The sequence below is a fragment of the Mesoplodon mirus genome, assembly GCF_964341445.2.
Source record: "Mesoplodon mirus genome assembly, chromosome: 4".
In the NCBI taxonomy this organism is placed as follows: Eukaryota; Metazoa; Chordata; class Mammalia; order Artiodactyla; family Ziphiidae; genus Mesoplodon; species Mesoplodon mirus.
In genome coordinates this window covers 2,447,763-2,466,618 of record NC_138979.1, presented here as the reverse complement: position 1 = coordinate 2,466,618, position 18,856 = coordinate 2,447,763, and the positions used below count along the sequence as shown (strand labels likewise).

At 47.9% G+C, this 18,856-nt stretch overlaps 1 long non-coding RNA gene across 2 annotated transcripts in view; it reads right to left on the bottom strand.

Moving 5' to 3' along the window:
* LOC309803494 overlaps positions 1 to 15,027 on the bottom strand; it is a 67,381-nt gene extending 52,354 nt beyond the window's left edge. For both annotated transcript variants that reach the window (XR_014293957.1, XR_014293958.1), the window contains exons 1-4: positions 14,177 to 15,027; positions 12,105 to 13,035; positions 4,179 to 4,344; positions 3,002 to 3,140 (exon numbers count right to left, since the gene is read on the bottom strand). This is a non-coding gene — a long non-coding RNA (uncharacterized lncRNA). The remainder of the gene's footprint in view (positions 1 to 3,001; positions 3,141 to 4,178; positions 4,345 to 12,104; positions 13,036 to 14,176) is intronic.
* Between the last annotated feature and the right edge of the window lie 3,829 nt (positions 15,028 to 18,856).

Sequence of the window (18,856 nt, the reverse complement as noted above, 5' to 3'; positions counted from 1 at the left end):
GTACACAAGCTGGACAATGGTCCATGGCGACCCTGGTCTGGCCCGTATCACATCTGAGATACCTGTTAGGCATCCAAATAGAGATGATAGGTAGACAGCTGAATATGTGGGTCTGAATTTCAGGGAGAAATTGGGGCTAGAGATGTGAATTTAGGAGGCATAAGAAAAGACAGAATTTAAATTCAGGGGGTTGTTTGAGATGCCCTAGGCTGTGAGGGTGAAGGAGGAAGAGAAGCAAGCTAGGAAGTAAGCCTGGGACACTCCATGATGCAGCAGTCAGGAAAGAGGAGGGGAACGCAGCAGAATGACCCAGAAAGAGCTGCTGGTGACACGGGGACAACCTGAGAAGCGATGACCCAGACAGCAAATGAAGAGAGGATTTGAAGAGGCAGAGATGGGCTCTGTCAGGTGACGCTGAGGCTTAAGTAAGATGAGTGGTGAGTGGAGCATCTGGTCAGATGGAGACTCGGGGTACAGAGTGCGGGAAATGGGGCAAAGCTTGATTGGAATGGGCTGGGCACAGAGAAGGAGACAGAGGCGACCCTTTGGAGGCGTTCTGATAAAAGGGGGAGAGAGAAAAGCAGGAGGTGAGTGCGAGCACAGGGCAGGCAGCGATGTTCAACTAGAGAAGACCAGGAGGGCAAAGAAAGAGTAAGGGAAGCAAGGGACAAGAGGGTGTCTGCAGAGTGATCATCAGAGCATAGGACACAGACTCTTATTAAGAAAGAAAGAAAAAAAAAAGGCCTGAAATACACATAGAGAATATATATAGTCAAGACCTTTCCTAGCTCAATCGCAAGGGCAGAAAGTATTAATAAGAGAACTATTTGATGAAATGATACGTGTATCAAAGTTACTGTAAAGGAATCTGCAAGCAACACTTATAAACTGACTTTGAAGCACTTGCTAAGTCCAAGCTCTGTAGTGAGAATTTTATATGCATTATTATTTAATTAATTTACTTATTTATTTTTGGCTGTGTTGGGTCCTCATTGCTGTGCACGGGCTTTCTCTAGTTGCAGCGAGCAGAGGCTACTCTTCATTGTGGTGCGCGGGCTTCTCATTGCGGTGGCTTCTCTTGTTGCGGAGCACGGGCTCTAGGCATGCGAGCTTCAGTAGTTGTGGCACGTGGGCTCAGCAGTTGTGGTGCATGGGCTTAGTTGCTACGTGGCATGTGGGATCTTCCCGGACCAGGGCTTGAACCCATGTCCCCTGCCCTGGCAGGCGGATTCTTAACTACTGTGCCACCAGAGAAGTCCCTATATGCATTATTTTTATTTAATCTCGGTACAATACTTTATTATAGGCACAGAATCTGAACTTTCAGGGCTGTGCAGTTAACTAAGTTATAATGCTTCTTCAAACTTGGAAAGGATATTTATAACATATATGACAATTTTAAAAGATTGAATATTCATTAAATATTAAAAGCTCTTATATATCAATAAGAAAAAGAACCACTTAACAGAAAGATAAAGCAAGGAGCTACAAACAGGCAATTCAGCAAAAGAAAGAAATACAATAGGCTAATAATATTCTCCTCAGCATCCCTAAGATATAGGAAATTCAACAATAATAAAAGCCTATTAGTTTAGCAGAGATTAAAAACATAGTGAAAGTTGGTACTGTCATACATTTTGCCAGAGCTTAAATTGGTACAGCCTTTGTAATGGCCAATTTGGCAATATTTGAGGTCATCTCCTTTTACCCAGTGATTCCTCTTTAGAATTTATTGTATAGAAATCAAGCATGTAAAGATATATGTTCAAATATTTGGTTTACATTATTTATTATAGAAAAAAATCCAAATGACCACCAATCAGGAACTGGTGACATAAATTGCGGTAAACCATAGAATGAAATATAATGAAAAACTCTCAAATATTGAGGTAGAAGCCAAAGAACTGACCTGTGAAAAGTCTACAGCATATTGTTTAGTGAATAAAAGAGATGTATTCAGCGTGTAAACGATGATTCTATTTAGCCTCATGCCTACTTGTTTGTGTAGAGACAAGGTACAGAATAGCACACACGGAACTGTTCTTTTGGGGGTGTGCTTTGGGGGAGGCTTTCACTTTTATTTTCTATGTTTCATTGTTTGAGTTATCTTCCACTGAATATATATTATTTTTAGAGTCATAAAAAAGGCAATAAGAGGTCATATAATTAAGACACCGCATCAGGATGGGAGTCCCTTTTTTTTTGGCTCTGTCAATCGTTACCGTTTTCCCTCTCCCCCTCCCCCTGCCCCCACCTCCTCCCTCCTCTTTCCGCTCTCTCTTTCTACTGATTCCAGTTGAGTAGCTGTGTGCCACCCCGCCCAGATTACAGCTGTATCACCTGTGGAGGGCGGGACTCTATCCATCAGGTATTCTGTACCCGGCACAGTGACCAGCACCCCTCCAAGTGCAGGCAGCCTCAGTTAGCACTTGCCGTTGAGCAGTGGATTCAATGATGGTAACACATCTGCTTTCCACTGTCCCACTGGAGCAGTGAGGCGGTTACACTGGCTGGACCCACTGTGAGCGGAGAGCTTACTACGCCGAACGCTCCAGGTCAGTTTGTTGAAGGGCTCACAGAGAACTCGGGCTGTCTTGAGGTCTGCGTTCGGCTCAGCTATTTGCCCTGTGCTTAGCGCAGAAGCCACATTGCACGTACTCCATAAATGCTGGTTGTGGTAATTATTACAGTTAACGCTGCCGTACAGTCACCCGCAAGTTATTCAGAGACTAGATCCCAAGAGTTCTCATTACAGGGAAAAAAACCATTTTTTTTCTTTTTTTTTTTGTATCTATATGAGATGATGCATGTTCGCTAAACTTATTGTGATAATCATTTCCTAATATATGGAAGTCAAATCATTATGCAGTCCACCTGAAACATGCACAGTGCTGTACATCAATTATATCTCAGTAAAACTGGGGAAAACATGACTCAGATAAAAAATAAACGTTGAATGAATGAGTGGGTGGACAAAAGAATAAATATCAATGTATCTTACCATTTGTGGTTCCTGAAATATTCTGTGTTCAAAGCCGTCATACATGAGACTCTTGCTCCTCGAGCTGTGACCTGAGGGCCAGCAGCATCGCTTCACCTGGAGGCTCATTAGAAATGCAGCATCGTGGGCACCCCCAGACCTGCTGAAACAGATGTGCATTTGGACACAATCCCCAGCAATTCGCATGCGTGTGTGTGAGGCCTGCTTTAGAGGGAAAGTAGTTGGCTGCTGTTTTTTAAATTTCTGGGTTTAATGTTCCCTAGCTCTTCGGTACTTAATTATGAGACTTTAGAGGTTTCACTGGAGGATAGGCTAAGAGGAGGTGGCCCTGCATAACTGCAGACTTCGGCCGGCTAGGAGAGAGTTTACGGAGCAACTTTTAAATCAAGGATAAAATACTGTGTTCTCACGATGCGGCTAGTCCTCTATTTCCGCTTTAGCCGTGCCTGGTTCCAGCCTCCCCTGGGATGGTCAGGATTAAGGCAAGAAGGCCTCCTCTCTGGGTGAGTGAAGCAAGCTAGCTATTTACCCTCCACGGCCTGCGCCTGAAGCCAGGTCAGTGGTCCTATGAAGCCACCCGGCGGTGGAGTGTTTTCCATCTGGGAAGTAGCTCAGAGCCCAGCTCAGCTGCCAGGGACAAAGAAGGCTGTGGCTCTCGCCCTGCTTTCTGCTGGCCCACACTCTCAAAGCCCCATGAAATCAGCCTCCTCCATCCAGCTCTTTACAGACAGGCGGGGTGGACTCTGCAGGGGTGTCCAGGATTATGATGGAGGGGCCCTGGCAGGGAGGAGTGGAAAACAAGTCCTGATTCCAAGCCCAAGTCCTGGTTATGAGCCCCTTGCTGCTTTCCAGAAGACTGCTGATGCAGGCTGCCCTCGGCCAGGGCTGGTCCAGCCTCCAGAGCAAGGCCCAGGCTGATGTCCACTGGGGGGGCGGGGGGGCACACCCACTCCCCATGGGGAGGAAGGTGGCTTCACCTGGTCCATCAGCTGAAGAGCTAGGAAGTAGCTGGGCTCTCCCTCCTCCCACCCTCCCCTCTCCCCACTCCTGCCCCCTCCCTGCCCTCCTCCCCCTCCGGCCTCTGCCTCCCCTCTCCCCCTCCCCTCCCTCCCCTCCCCCTCTCATCTCCCCCTCCCCCTCCTTCCTCCTCCCCCGTCCATCGCCACCCCAGACCCACCTCCTGTCCTCGCTCCCTTTATCTGGGGGCAGGCAGGAGCGAGCTGAGCTGGCCTCTGATGATTCTGTCTTTGGCTGCAGAAACTTGACTTTGGGTCAGGATCAAGATTCCAGAAAGACAGCCTCTCTGCCGTCCTGATTTTATTGAAGGGCTCCTGCCAGTCTGTCTGAAATAGCAGAGATAAGTATAATCCACTTTCATTGCAGCCAAGGTCGTTGGATAAAGTTGGAATTTGATAAAGAGCTAAACTGCTGTTGAAACACGGGAAACCTTGCTGAAGCAAGTTCTTCTAGCTGCTTCCTCACACAGAGTTAGTGCAGGGCTCCAGGTCCAGCCAAGACAGATTCTTGGGCCCGGCAGCTATTGACTTCAGCTGCTAAAAATTTAGCTTGCTACTTGTAACTCCCTCACTCACCTGCTGGGAGAATCTCGATAACTGGCAAAAGCTGAGTCCAGTAGTTCTCGGGGAGCAAAGCGTAGATGGCTCGCCCCTGCCCCCCGCAATGCCTCAGGGGCTGAGAAGGCAGTTCCCATCAGGAGCAAGAAGCATCCTCTCCATTCGCATTTGCGGGGTGTGTTCCACGTGGCCTCTGCGGCGTGGCAAGCGTGACTGCAGGTGTGCTGGAGGATGGGCAGGTACCGGCCAGGGAGCATTTAACCCCGCCCCTCGCCGGCAACTAAGTTATCCTTTTTGAGTCCCGGCTCCTTTAGTTGTAAAATGGGAACAGCAACGCCCACTACAAAAGTTTGTTGGTTAAATGAGGAAAGATCCGCCTTGCTCCACCGTGGGTGCCAGTAAATATTTGTTCTCTTTATTGGCACCACAATTCTTGGTGGAGATGTGGGAGAGACGATTGGGGGTATCACAGTGACTTTTTTTCAACCTACGTACCTCTATCCCCCCAACTCCCTGCTGCTCAAGCCGGGTATTCAGAGGTCCTCCTCTCCTGCCTTCGCCTCCAGGTCCTTGAAGATCAAGGCCACACGCACAAGCATCCCCAGTGGGGGTAGGCCTTTGTCAAAGTGCAAATTCTCCTTGGAGGAGAAGCAGGCTGAGTCCCACCACCAGGGCCTGAGTGCACGTCTTGGGTGTGGTCTCCTAATCCCCAGAAGTGCTTCAGCTTCAGGAGCAGACCAAGCAGGGGAGGAGAGGGAATGGTGATGGGGGAGAGGCGAGGAGAAGAGGAAAAGAGCAGAAATGGGAGGCATAGGCAGCAAAACGATGATGCGGGCTCTCTCCCTCTGATGGCAAATCATTTATTTTGTGGAAGACAAACCTGCTGCTTTTATAGGGAACTCTTCCTACACTGGCCATTAGAGTTAATAAAGATTTCTACAAGATCTCAGTAGGAATCCTGATTTTACAGTGAGCCGAATTTTCACCACGTGATGCCAGCTTGAAAATAAATCTGTCCCCAGATATTCCTGGATATCAGCTTTCAAAGCCAACATTTCTCTTTCATAGATGCAGGTAGAAAATTTTTAAAAATGATTTTAAAAAATCTGCAAATCTTTGTTTTCCATCAAGATGTATTAAATATTGAAGACATTCAAAAAGGAATAAAGAATACTATAATGAAGGTTGTCATATCTCTCAACCAGTTTAATTGTATAAAGACAACAAATACAAAATATTTTCCTAGAATATGTATCAACGAGATAACAATGTGTAAAAAGGGTAGCAAGGGCCTAGTGAACAGACTTGGGGATGGCGGTTACCTTGCGTGGGGACATCGAGGGAACAGGGTAGGGGGGACCCACGGCTCGGGGTGCTGTTCAGGTCTTAGCCTTCTTAGACAATGGCGTGAACCAAAGTCTGTTAAATTCTGCCTTCAAAATTCAAAAAACAAAAAGCCCAAGATGCTCAGTGAGAGAAATTTCTAGCTCTCTTCAAAGTCACAGGTCTAAGAAAGGACACTGGACTTACTGAAGTGACATATTTCATTCAGCGACTAGGCAATTTGGATTCAGTTCAGATTTGGGCGTCGAGCCCACGTTTTTGCTAACACAGTTTACGCACACAAAACGAGGTGGTGCCTAGCGAGGCCTGTTCTATTTAGGTGACTAAAGAAGCGTTAAACAAATCACACAAAAGGCACAAAATAAAGCCTGTGTGAGTAGCACATATGGAATTTTATATTATAGACCATTCTCCCTTCTTTTCAAAGGAAAGGCATTTCCATAAAATGAGCGTATTTACTGTACATCTGGTATCAGACTTATTCAAGATCGCCGTGAAAAGATTATTTATGACTCAACAGCTACTCTTGTTTACTACATAGGTGACATCATCATCCCAATATTGTTACATTACATCAGCCTTTGCCCCACTTTTATTGCCTTTGCTATCAAGCCCGTGGCTCAGGCAAAAATGCCTTACAAAGATGAGCCCAGAGAGTAATAAAAACATGCAATTCCGGCCTTCTCTGAGCTTGAAGGTTTATTCCAGCTGGACCACCCTTGGCCCAAAGAGAAGCCCCCTCTGTCTGTTGTCTTGAGCATTCGTCCCCCTCAGTGGGAGCATTTCTCAAGGAGGGGCAGAGTAACATCTTCCCGGGGTACAGAGCCTAACAGGAGTAGGAAAGCCAGCATCCATTCATCCACTTCAGTAACACCATCCCAATGTTGTGGAGGGAGGATGGAAACACTCCTCCCCCGCGAGATGGATCTGGGAGAAATTGTTATTCATGGCACTGTGCCCTCCTGCAGTTAAGACACAGTCATTTGACACAAGCTAGACCAAATAAGCTCTTCACAACCCAGGAACACCTCAGGATTTTGAATCGCAATCCCCCCTGGCACAGAGGAGGGAAAAACAAGGGGCAGAGATGAAAAGACAGAAGCCACTGGAGCTCATTTGTGTGAGTGGCAGTGCAGTCAGCCCTCGGCATCCACCAGGGGTTGGTTCCAGGAGCCCCGTGGATACCAAACTCCAAGGGTGCTCAAGTCCCTCATATAAAATGGCGTACTACTGGCATATACCAATGCACGTCCTCCCGTAATACTTCAAATCTTCTTTAGATGACTTATAATACCTAATACAATGTAAATGCTATATAAACAGTTGTCTGCAAGTGGCAAATTCAAGTTTTGCATCCTAGAACTTTCTGGAATTTTCCCCCAAAATATTTTCAATCCAAAGTTGGTTGAATTTGCAGATGCAGAACTGGCAGATACCGAGAGCCGACTGTAGTTGGGTTTATTGAAGTAAATTTCTAGTCCCTAGATGGAGACACTCCTGCCCTGGGTGCCCTGACAGCAAATGGAAACTACGCCTTATCTTATAAAAAGGTCCAGGCTTCTGCCCCATTTTGCAGGTCCCTGGATTCTTCCTTAAGAACGGGGGCCACCCATATCATGAGGTGTTGAGTAAAGTTTGTTTGTATCACTTACGTTGCTGTCTTTAATCATCTTTAACAGGTTACACTGACCCCAAGTTCTAGGTCCCGTTCCTTCCAATGAATTCTCTTTAGCGTTAACTAAGCTGGCGTCTCCGTCTATCGCTTGCAATCAAAGACTTGAAGCCCAACCCCTGGACTTCTCCGTACCTGTGTGGACACCCCAACTCTAGGGACAAATATGCTACAGCCTGTCCTGAGGAGTCAATCACTCAGCCGGCAAATGTGGCATCCCCAACAGGGAGAGCCCTGTGGATGGCGTTCAGGCTCCTTCACACCCACCCTGAGCGCCTCGAGGCTGTGCGCTGTACAGAGAATCAACTCAGCCTGCAAACCGAATGCTTACAGGTACCATCAGCTCCTGATGTTGGGTATATCCTCCCCCCACTGGAGAAACAACCAGCTGTAGCATTGTTCCCTCGGTCCCATAAAGGACTTGAATTCTGAGGTGAATCCAGGGGCCATCCTGTAAATTTCCCCAGGGTTGTTGTTTCCCTTCCCCCCTCTGCCCACACCTTTAAAAACTGACATCAGGCAGCGATTCATCTCCCGGTAGCAGGAAGCTCTGCTTGTCCCCTCATCCCCTGGCAGCTCTAGGAAGCAACAGTGGCAAAGGGGAAACGGTCACCACCACCCCCTTCCAACCCCACTGGGGAGATGTTCCAGGGCCAGCACCTTCATGGAAGCCGGGAAGGACCCGAGAAACGAATGCTCTCGTGAAAGAAAACCTGGAACAAACAAGTGAAGCTAGCTGGGAACTGGGCTTGTCCCACCTGGAATAGGTCCATCCACCTCACTACAAATATCTCAATTTCGTTTCTTTTTATGGATGAGTAATATCCCATTGTATATATGTGCCACATCTAAGGAAAAAAAAAAGGGTCATGAAGAACCTAGGGGTAAGACGGGAATAAAGACACAGACCTACTAGAGAATGGATTTGAGGATATGGGGATGGGGAAGGGTAAGCTGGGACAAAGTGAGAGAGTGGCATGGACATATATACACTACCAAACGTAAAATAGATAGCTAGTGGGAAGCAGCCACATAGCACAGGGAGATCAGTTCGGTGCTTTGTGACCACCTAGAGGGGTGGGATAGGGAGGGTGGGAGGGAGGGAGACGCAAGAGGGAAGAGATATGGGGACATATGTATATGTATAACTGATTCACTTTGGTATAAAGCAGAAACTAATACACCATTGTAAAGCAATTGTACTCCAATAAAGATGTTTAAAAAAAATTCATGTAAAAAACCAATACTTTAATGAAGACAGTGTTATTTTCATTAAAAAATTATCTTACAAAAAAAGAAAAATGAGCTGGACCCTCGTGAAAGGTCACGGCCTCTTGCACCGACAGTTCCTACAGGCCCCACTGCGAACCAAGAAGCAAAAACACAGTATAGAACTGAGGCCCAACGGGACATTTATGTTACACACTACAGCCTTGAGTGCCAGGGGGGAGCTCCCCAGCTCTCAGCCTCAATAATCTCCAGGGTCAAGCACAGAGCTCCTCCGGGCTCCTCTGACCAACGTGGAGAGCTACCACACAGGCTGCTGAGACCCCGTCACACACCATTCAGGCTGCGTGCCTGTTTCCTACCTTGCTAATAGAACAAAGTGTATTGTCTGAGTCTTCATTCTCAACAACCCCTGGACCTGGCTTAGCTTTGTGGCTGGCGGAGCGCATCTCTGGACCCTCACGTGTCCACTCGAGCTGTGAGCCCCTCTTAGCCCTTTCCCCCACAAGCTCGCGCTCTCCCATCTGTAACTGGGTTATCCTGAACGGTCCTGTCTTTAGGTCTTGCCTGTCCTGCGGTCTGTACCCTGTGGCTGGTTGGGTTGTCCTGATTCTTCACTGTCTCTTCTCATCTATAACCACATCTCCATTCCCTCACTGTGTGAAAGAATTTACAGTACATATCTGGAATCGGCCAAGCAGACATCCTCATCCCATTAATGCTGGGTTTGGGCACCTGACTTGTTTGGCTGGTAGAATGTGTGTGTGTGTGGGGGGGAACATGATGTGAGTGTGTGGGGCTTGGCTCCCTCTCTTGCACTCTGGTTCCAGAAAAAAATACACAAGAAACTGACATAAACCCAGGCAACCTGCAGACCCAGAAATAGGAAAAGTAAATGCTTGTAAGCACGGAATTTGGGGATTGTTTGTTTTACAGCACGTTCGATGCAAAAGCTGACTGATACAGACCCTGTGCGGGGCAAGAGCCTGCCTCATCGCCAATTTTGTTCTTTCTGATTTTGTGACTTCAGCTGATGACTTCTTCTCCCATGACCAGCCACTGACACCAGCCGGGTCGGCGCTTTCCTCAGTTTCCCCTCCTCAACTCCCTCCCACCTGGTGGGCTGACAGAGGGCCCCAGCCCCTTTGATACTAGGTTACGCAGCTTATGATAGATGAGGCCCATGGTTCTACAATACAGACCACACAACTGACACAGAGCTAAGACCCTCTTGGCCATCCTTCTCCCCTGGTTAGAGATGTCCTAGTGATAGGGAGAGAGCCAGTGCTGTTTCTTTAAATTGTGGTAAAATATATAAGCACAAAATTTACCACTTTAGCCATTTTTAAGTGTACAGTTCTGTGGCATTAAGTACATTCACATTCTTGTTCAACCATCACCACCAGCCGCTCATCTGAAAGTCTCTTCCCATTAAACATTAACTCCCCATCACCCCACACCCCCAGCCCTTGGAAACCACATTCTTTTTCTGTTTCAATGAATTTGACTATCGTGGGTACCCCGTATCAGTGGAATCATATATATGTCCTTTCATATCTGCTGTATTTCGCTCAGCATAATGTCTTTTGGGTTTCACGATGTAGCATGTATCTGGATTTATTCCCTCTTTAAGGCTGAATAATACTCCACTGTATGTATATATCACAGTTTGTTTATCCATTTGGCTATCAGTGGATATCTGGACTGCTTCTACCTTTGGCTATTGTGAATAATGCTGTGAGGTACGTGCGTACCAAAGGCTGGTGTTTCTTAACTATGGTGTCTGCAGCTGGAGGGTAAATACCACTACTTGTACTTTGGGGGGAGTGCTGGGAAAATGAATCAGACCATGATGTCTCCCTGAAGCCCCTCTCACTAGGCTCAAGGTGAAAGACAAAAAGGGGAAGAAAAGTGCCTCTGCCTTCCAACAACTCTTTCCAAAGAAACTCTCTAATTTCTAACCTCAAACACTTTCAACCCTTGGCCGGTACAGAGCTGAGGGTTGCATAGAGTCTTCAGTCCTCTCCTTTTCAACTCCTGCACAGGTAGATGCTGCACATCATGTCCATCACTCCCTTCCCTCCCTGTGCGTTCGTCCTGCTGCAACTCATCAGGAAAGTGGAATCTCTTCCTGCCCCGCCCCCTCAGTCTGGCCTGGCCCTGCGATGTGCCTTGACGCCCTGCATGCGGTATAAGTGATGCTGTGCTACCGCTGAGCCTCGACTTTAGGAAGCCTGGCGTCTTCTGCTGTCCTTCCGGGGAAAGGTGAGCAGACCTGTAAGCAGCCCACCACCGGGCCCACCATGCTGTGAGGAAGCCCAGGCTAGCCGTGTGGAGCGGCCACACAGGAGCTCTGAGGACCCAGACTGACGGGAGAATCCAGGCCCCAGCCACAGGGCCCCGTCACGCCGCCTCAGCCCCCCTCGCCCCTTTCCCTGATGTTCTGGGGACGCCGGCTGAGGCCCAGACATTAGAGGCACGGGCGAGCCGTCCCCTCGATGCCCTGTACAAGTTTCTGACTCAAAATCTGGGGGGAAAATAAAATAGTTGTTTTATTCCTCTGAGTTTCGGGTGCCTGTTTATGCCGCCACGGACACCCGGAGCAGAGGTCTCACACTTCACTTGGCAACGTGGGGACGCTCGGCCCTTACGTTTTTGTTCTCAGCCCTTAGGCGCCTCAGCAGAAAAGGGGACAAATTCCATTTTAACATCCTGCTACATACATTTCAAGACATTCTGAGAAAACTTAGACGTGGTGCTTTGTTTTTTATTTATTTTTTCACTGTAGTAACTTTTTTCTAAGTCCCCGTGGCTCCCCAACCCGCAACACCACGGGGCCAACAGCAGGTACAGGCCTTGAGACTGCGAGGTTACAGGGCTCCACACGTGGTGGTGTGTTTCCGGCACTGAAATGCACTTCCCCCCGGTCCTGGAGCGCCGGCAAGGGCCCCCCGGACGGTGGGAGCACCCCTACCTATTACCCGAGAAGGGGGTTCGACGCACCAGAATCCCGCCGTTACTGGCTGGAGCACGGGGAGAACCCAGCCTCACCCACCCTCCCAGCGCCCGGCGGGTCATCACCCTAAAGTCTGAGAAATGGTCGCAAGGGAGGGGCGTGCAAGGGGCCTGAGGCTGCTGGCAACAGTGGGCGGTGTGGGGTTAGGGGTGGGGAGGGAAGGGGGCTGGGGGAAGGCTCTTGGGGGGTGCAGGTGCGGAGGGGGAGGGTGGGGTGGGTGACATGCCCTCCCGGCCCCTCCCCAGGCCCACCCTCCGGCCCGGCTCTCACCGTCCACCTGTCCGCTGCTGGAAGTTAACGTGCCCGGAGCCCTGAAGACCCGGATGGGGAGGATGGGCCCGGCCGGGTGAACTTGTGCAGCATCGCCTGGGTCCTGTTGGGGTGTAGGTCCCCCACGCGGAGCCACGCCGTGGGGTGGCTGGGGGCACAGGGGCTCTTCTCGGCACTGCTGCCTACAGAGGGCCGGAGCACGAAGGGACGCAAATCAACCGGAATTGGAAACTCCTGGACGGCTCCGCCCAGGGAGCCAGGGTGGCGGGGTTGGGTGGGGCAGCGGGAAGACCTCGGTCTCTTGGTTCCTTCCTGGAGTTGGCAGGGCCGGCGTGTTACCCTTTAGCAGCCTGCAGTAAAAGATGCTCTCGTGAGGAAGGAGCCTCCAAAAGCAAAATTATGACCATCAGCAAAAATCAGCGGCTTCTCACGTTTCATAGCCCGGGGCAGGAGTACAGAGACATGCGCGCCATCTGTCTCTTAAAGGCAGTAAGTCAGGCTAACAACCTATTAAATTCAAGAAAATATGTTCCATCTCCCTGTTGTGACAAAAAAAGAAAAAAACCTTCATAACCATCTTGAAGGCCAAGTTCAAATTCAGAATTCTCGACCCTTGGGAATTGGACACCGGAATATGGTGGTGGTGGCCCCTGGGCTTTGTTCCATTGCCGGCCTCTTCCCAGGGTGTTGTGGTCACGGTCCGCATTACCCCCTCCGGGCCACAGCAGTAGGCACAGGGCACTGCCAACCAGGGAAGCCTTCCAGGGCACGGCTTTGACTGAGCCTCTGTCTCGTACTGCCCACGTGGCTGACCGCTAGTCTCCAGCCCCTCCTGGAGTCTCAGCCTGATATCTCCAGAGGTTGGAACTGATACAGTGTGTCCTAAGTCCCCATCGTAGATCATGTTGTCATGATGCGCAGTGGCTAAGACCTTCAGGAAGACAAAGACCCTCTCGTTAGGCAGGACATTCCAGAGGCTCAGAGATCCCCTCCCAGTAGCCAGGGCAAAGGCCAGACCTCACTCTAGGTAAGGCTAAGTCTTCACCTCACAGGGACCCAGAGTTGGGCCCCTCCTACCTAGGTCAGGGGTGGTATTGATCAGAAACCCTCCCCAGGGGGTGACATAATCCCAGGAGGAGCGACACAGCAAAAGCAGCAGGGTAGCAGCATCACGAGTTCTCCAAGGAGCCCACGTCTCAAAAGGGAACAAGGTAAGGAAGGAGATTCCCAGTCCAAGAAGAGCAGCCCAGAGTGGCCGAGGCTGGCAGGGGTAACGTCAGGAAGGCCTAGATCGACCTGAGGCTGACGACAGTCACCAGTTGGAACAGCCCTTCTAGCCACATCCCAGAAGCACACAAAGGACCACCTGCTCCGGGCACCGGGGGCAGCGCGGCAGATCTTCTCCCTCCTCCAGAAGCGCCAGGGAATAAAATCTGTCCACTTCTCCAATGAGAAAAGCAAGAAAGCTCCGAGAATATCAAAGCCAGAGAGAGGGAAAGGCTGAAAGAAGCCAAACCATTGCATCCCGTACTTGCATTCAGGCGGAATCTGAAAAACTCCCTCCTGGTACCTCGTGTGAGGTGAGATATGGAGACAGAGACCAGGTGATGGCAGGTACAGTCACACCTGGCTCCAGGCCCCTGTGCTCAAAGGTGGATGACTGATCTTCACCTGCAGTCCCGTCTAACCCTCTGTTTGGGTTCCTCATTTTTATTGTCAACTCGGATCAGGAGACCAAAGGTATTCTTATCACGTAACAGATGACGTGAAGCCAGAGGGGATCCCTGACACCTGAATAGAAGAATCAGGACTCAGAAGGGTTTTGGCAGACCACGACACAAAGGAAGTTTAACGGAGATGACTATTATATCTGTAAGCTTAACTTGGAGGAGACCTGGCTTAATAGGAATTCATGTGAAGAAACAGGAGAGGTTTTCAGTTATTGAGATTCCTGTATGAACTCACAATATGGTTATTCCCAAGTATTAACCGGATCTTAGAATGCATTGAGAGAAAGAAAGCAAATACATCACTCATGTGCTTGTCAGATGGCTTTGGAGGACTGTGCCTACCTGCTGTTTGGGCTTCCTCTTTTAATGATCAGGTCCAGAGAGAAGTGGTTCAAGTGATGATGACTCTGGAAATCACATGATTTAAAATTGTTTGAAGAAGCTCAAGGCTTTGAGTCTGAAACAAGAAGGCTTAGAGGAGACTTGTTAGCTGTCCTCCAATATTTAGAGGACCATCATGGGGAAGGGATAATAGATTTATTCTATGATACTCAAGAGGGGGAAGATTAGAAGGAATGAGTGAAGGATACAAGAAGGGCTTCAACTCAACACAGGGAAGACTTTTCCAAAATGAATGTCTTATATCGTAGTTAACTCCCATCCCTGGAATATCCACCTAGGGATATTACAGACAAGACTTTTGGAATTTAGGGAGGTATAATATCTGACCAAAATGCAGGATCCCTAATGGTGGAAATCCCAAGCACTGTGGCAGGCTGCAGTGCTCATCAAATTGGGCCACGAAAGCAGCTATCTCCTGCCCCTACAGTACCAAAGGATGGCTTCAGTCCCAGAATCAGATTACTTTTCCCCTTCGTTTTGAAGGTTGGTAATAAATCAATAGCTTTGTTGTGGCCAGACTGAGGTTCTGGCTTTTCACATTGGCAACAACAGTCTCTCATTTGACTGGAATGCAATTGGAGTAAAATTAACTCACTTTCCATATGGTCAGGTGTGCAAAAAGCCCGTGTTTTGATTCATTTTTCCTGGATTGTGATTCTTTGTATGTTTCAAATGTCTGCACTGTTCGAGGTCTCCTATTTATAGCTGATGAGATGTTGAGATGGCCCAGGGGTTGATTGACTTCTTACACTCATTCCTCTATAAAACTCACAGCAGCTATAAAAGCTGGCTATTTTCTAGAAATTGTACCTCTATTATTTTTTTGTATACACGATGTGGCACCTGTAAAGACATATCAGGGCTGACCTTGTAGAAGTTCAACTTGGCTTTTCTTTTTCCTGCAGAGCACATCTGATGAAAGTCAGATGGGGTTTAGGTCATCAGTGGGAGTTTGCCAATGGAGTTGTACTTAAAGGGATGGGAAAATAACAATAGATGTGTGTGTGTCCTCAAGCTAAGACACTAATTTGGTGAAAAGGACACTTTCTGAGGAAACAGGAAGCTTTATAAATTTACATAAACTTAGGAAAGCTCTTGGGTGTTTCTGAGCTTGCAGGGATGGATTAAAAAATTCCCCCGATCGTTCCAAGGCCGACTTTGCTGAGAATGCGACTCATTTTCCCTAATGTGTGTGTACGTGTGTCATAATGGCTCTGGTAGACATGTGCTCCAGCAAATTCCCACAGCTTATCAGACAAATCAGTAGATTACGCTCACACTGCTACCTCTGTTCCCAGCCCAAGTTGAAGATGGTCTCGTATCTTCATTACCTGATATTAGCACATCCGAATGGGTGTATGATCCTTGGCAACATGATACATTATTATTGCATTTACTTTCACCCACACGCTCTTTTTTTTTTTCTTTTTTTGGCCTTTAAGAACGACCTTTTAACGTTTTAAGAATTTCTAACAGTCTGAGAAAAGAAACAACCTCATAGATGCCATATGGAGTGTTTTACCTGATGGATGAGCTTTGGCAAGTACTCATTGGGAGATACACTCAATCTTTTCAAAAGGCCAATCAAGAATTAACCCCATGGCTACAGGGACGCCCTTGCCCTACCTTCTTCATTAAACCCTTGGATGAAAGAAGAGAGGACAATGACAGCATATGTTGTCATTGGAAGTCATGACGTGGCCTTGAGGAAGCCTCCACCCTCTGTGGGTGCAGACCCACCTGTGTGTCGGGGCCAGAGGGTGTGCAGGTGGATGGAGCAGCTCTCCTGCTTGTAAACATACAAGGGTCCTTGGCTCCTACACTGTACAGAGTCTGAATTTGGAACAGGAAAGGGTCTTTAGAAATAACCTTGCTGCATGTTAGAATCTGCTGGGGAGCTCTGAAAACAAAACCAAAACAATACCTACTGTCAGTGGAAAAAAACACACAACCTAGAAGTTGAGAATTATAATTATAATAATTATTATTAATTATTAATAATAATTATTATTATATAATATAATAATATATAATTATATATATAATAATAATATATAATTATTATTATTCGGTAGACTTTCTGAGGACTTAAGCCCAGGAAGCAGCCTGTCAGGTAGTTCTGAGGGACCATCAGAAGAGGTAAGGGAGAAGTCAGGATACACACGGGGTTTTGCAACAAAGACCAGGTGGTCAGAACTTCAAAAGATGACAGTTAACTAAATAAAACCAGACATCTCAAGGAATTTAGCACTTTTCTATTTATGGGAAGATGCAAGAATCTGGGCTTATTGAAATCATTCCTTTGATGGGCATCTTAAGTAGGGCCAGTATCCTGTTCTTTCCCATCCTGAATCCCCTCAGGGTACACAGCTTGGTGGAGGTGGAGGGGGGCTGGGGGGTTGGGGGGGATGACTACAGTGGCTGATGGCCATATCCTTTGTTTACTAATATGACAGATGACTTTCTTCATCACCGCTACCAATGCCTGTGCTATAAACCACCTGAATAAGACTTTCTGGGGATAGGGCCCAGGCATCTGTATTATCTAAGCTACTAGGTAATTCTGACATATATTAAGGCCAAAGAAACCCCATTGATCCTGGTCTAATCCCTTTATCTTACATATTGTGGTCACACAGTTAACTAGGGCCCAGACTGGAGACAGAATCTCTGGTATGTTCTCTTTAAATATCAATAACCCACAAGGGGAAAAACATAAAGTTGGTTCTGGTGTCTCCAGTCTTCCCACTCTTCTGTATTTACTTCTTCGGCTATGTCCTCACTCCCAGCCAACCCTCTTGGGTTTCTGTGCCCTCAAATTTCTTCCCTTTCCTGCTACCCTTTGGTGCTTAGGAAAGACCCATTTACACTCATGGTGATTGGTGTGTATCATCTCCCTTCCCCGGATATATGCATTTGAACATTTGCAAAGCCTTTAAAGCCACTTCATTCTTCTGGGATTTCAGTTCTATCAGCTGTGGATAGAGTTTGGGGTTCAAGAATATGGTTCTCACAATGGAATTGTAGATATTAGCGAATGGGTCATTAAGGAATTCTAATTTGAGGAAGAGACCTTCTCTCATCCTTGAAATCACACTCACTTAGTTGCCCACACTCCACATTTTACGGGGGACTGTCCCAATGTGTGTTCAGTCCACGGCACTGATTTCGTGCCACTTCTGTGCCATCGAGGAACCCACACCATCCGTCATAATACTCCACCAAAATAATCTCTTCCATGTTTCTCTGGGAAATCAGGAATTAGCTGTGAGCCACCTAAATGGGAAAGATGGGCTGAAAAAAAAATTTTTTTTTCCTAAAGGAGAAAATTAGAAAAATGGACTAAAGGGAGAGAAAGAAAACTTCTAAAATGTGTGAACAGTTATCTATGAATAGTGAGCTGGCAGATGCTTTCACTGTCTTTTTAAAAAATATAATTTTATAACAAAGTTTTTAATAAGCATGCATTATTTCTATAATCAGAAACACAAATTAATATTTTAAAAGAATAGACCCATTGCTGGAGGTTTGTGGGCCTCCAGGATTGAACATTCAGGCTGTCTGGTTGGCCAGACGCCAGCCTCTTATAGGTCAGCTGGTAAAACACTGACCAACAGTAGCCTAACCCTTTGACTGTGAACTTGCCTGGGGAAAGTACAGCAGCTCTAGGAGAGGAAAGATTTCAAGACTTATGCAGCAGTTACGACTCGGAGTGGCAGAGTTGGTGAGATTCTTCCTTGGGGACAGTTCCTGGAGGTGATGGTTCAAGGCACTTGGGGCAGTGTGGGGGGCAGACCCGCAGGCTGCTGGGTCGCTGGTGTTTTATCGTCCTCCTTGAGTTGTGGAACTGCCCTGCCGCCTTGGAACTTGCCTGCTTGTGGTCCGAGGAGGTTGAGTGAAGGACTGATTCACTTTCCCCAAGAAGATGGAGGGAGACTGTGGTCTTCCAGACAGAACAGTTAGGGAATTGACGGGAACAGGATGACTTCCTTCCTCTCTGCACATGAAGAGAAAGTGGCTCTATTTGTAGAAATGGTTGAGGGAAAGAAGCACGGGGCATATATGCTTGAGGGGGATCTTTGTGCGAAAGAGACACATTCAAGGAGTATTTATGGAAATTGCATTTGCGCTAATGCCTGACCCAGGAGCCTATTCCTTCCTCAAGGAAATTACATTTTAGTGCAGGGAGGCCGGCGACAAGCAACAATCATATAACAAATAAGGACATGGCGTGGAATAGTAAAAGGTGCCAAGTGTGCAGAAAAAGCAAGGGGTGAGGAAGCAGCAGCCCTGGAACCGACCCCATTGGGTCTAGGGAAGAAGTTGGTTCCCGGCTTCCTTCCCAGGTTGGGAAGGAATGGGATGCAGCCGGAGAAGGGCTTGTTGGTCTTGGGAGGAGGGCACATTCCTCCGAGGGGAGGGCGGGGGTGCTGGGGGCGGAGGGATGCAGATGTCCAGGTCAGGAGTTCCATTCTTGCAGGCCGAGGCGCAGAAGAAGCGGCCGCACCCTGTTCCTGGGCTGAATGACCTAATAAGGCCTCTTCCATCTTGCCCGCTGACAGTCGGGCCGCGGAGAGGACTCCCTGTTCTCCCTGGCAGGCGCTGCAGAGGCCACAGTGT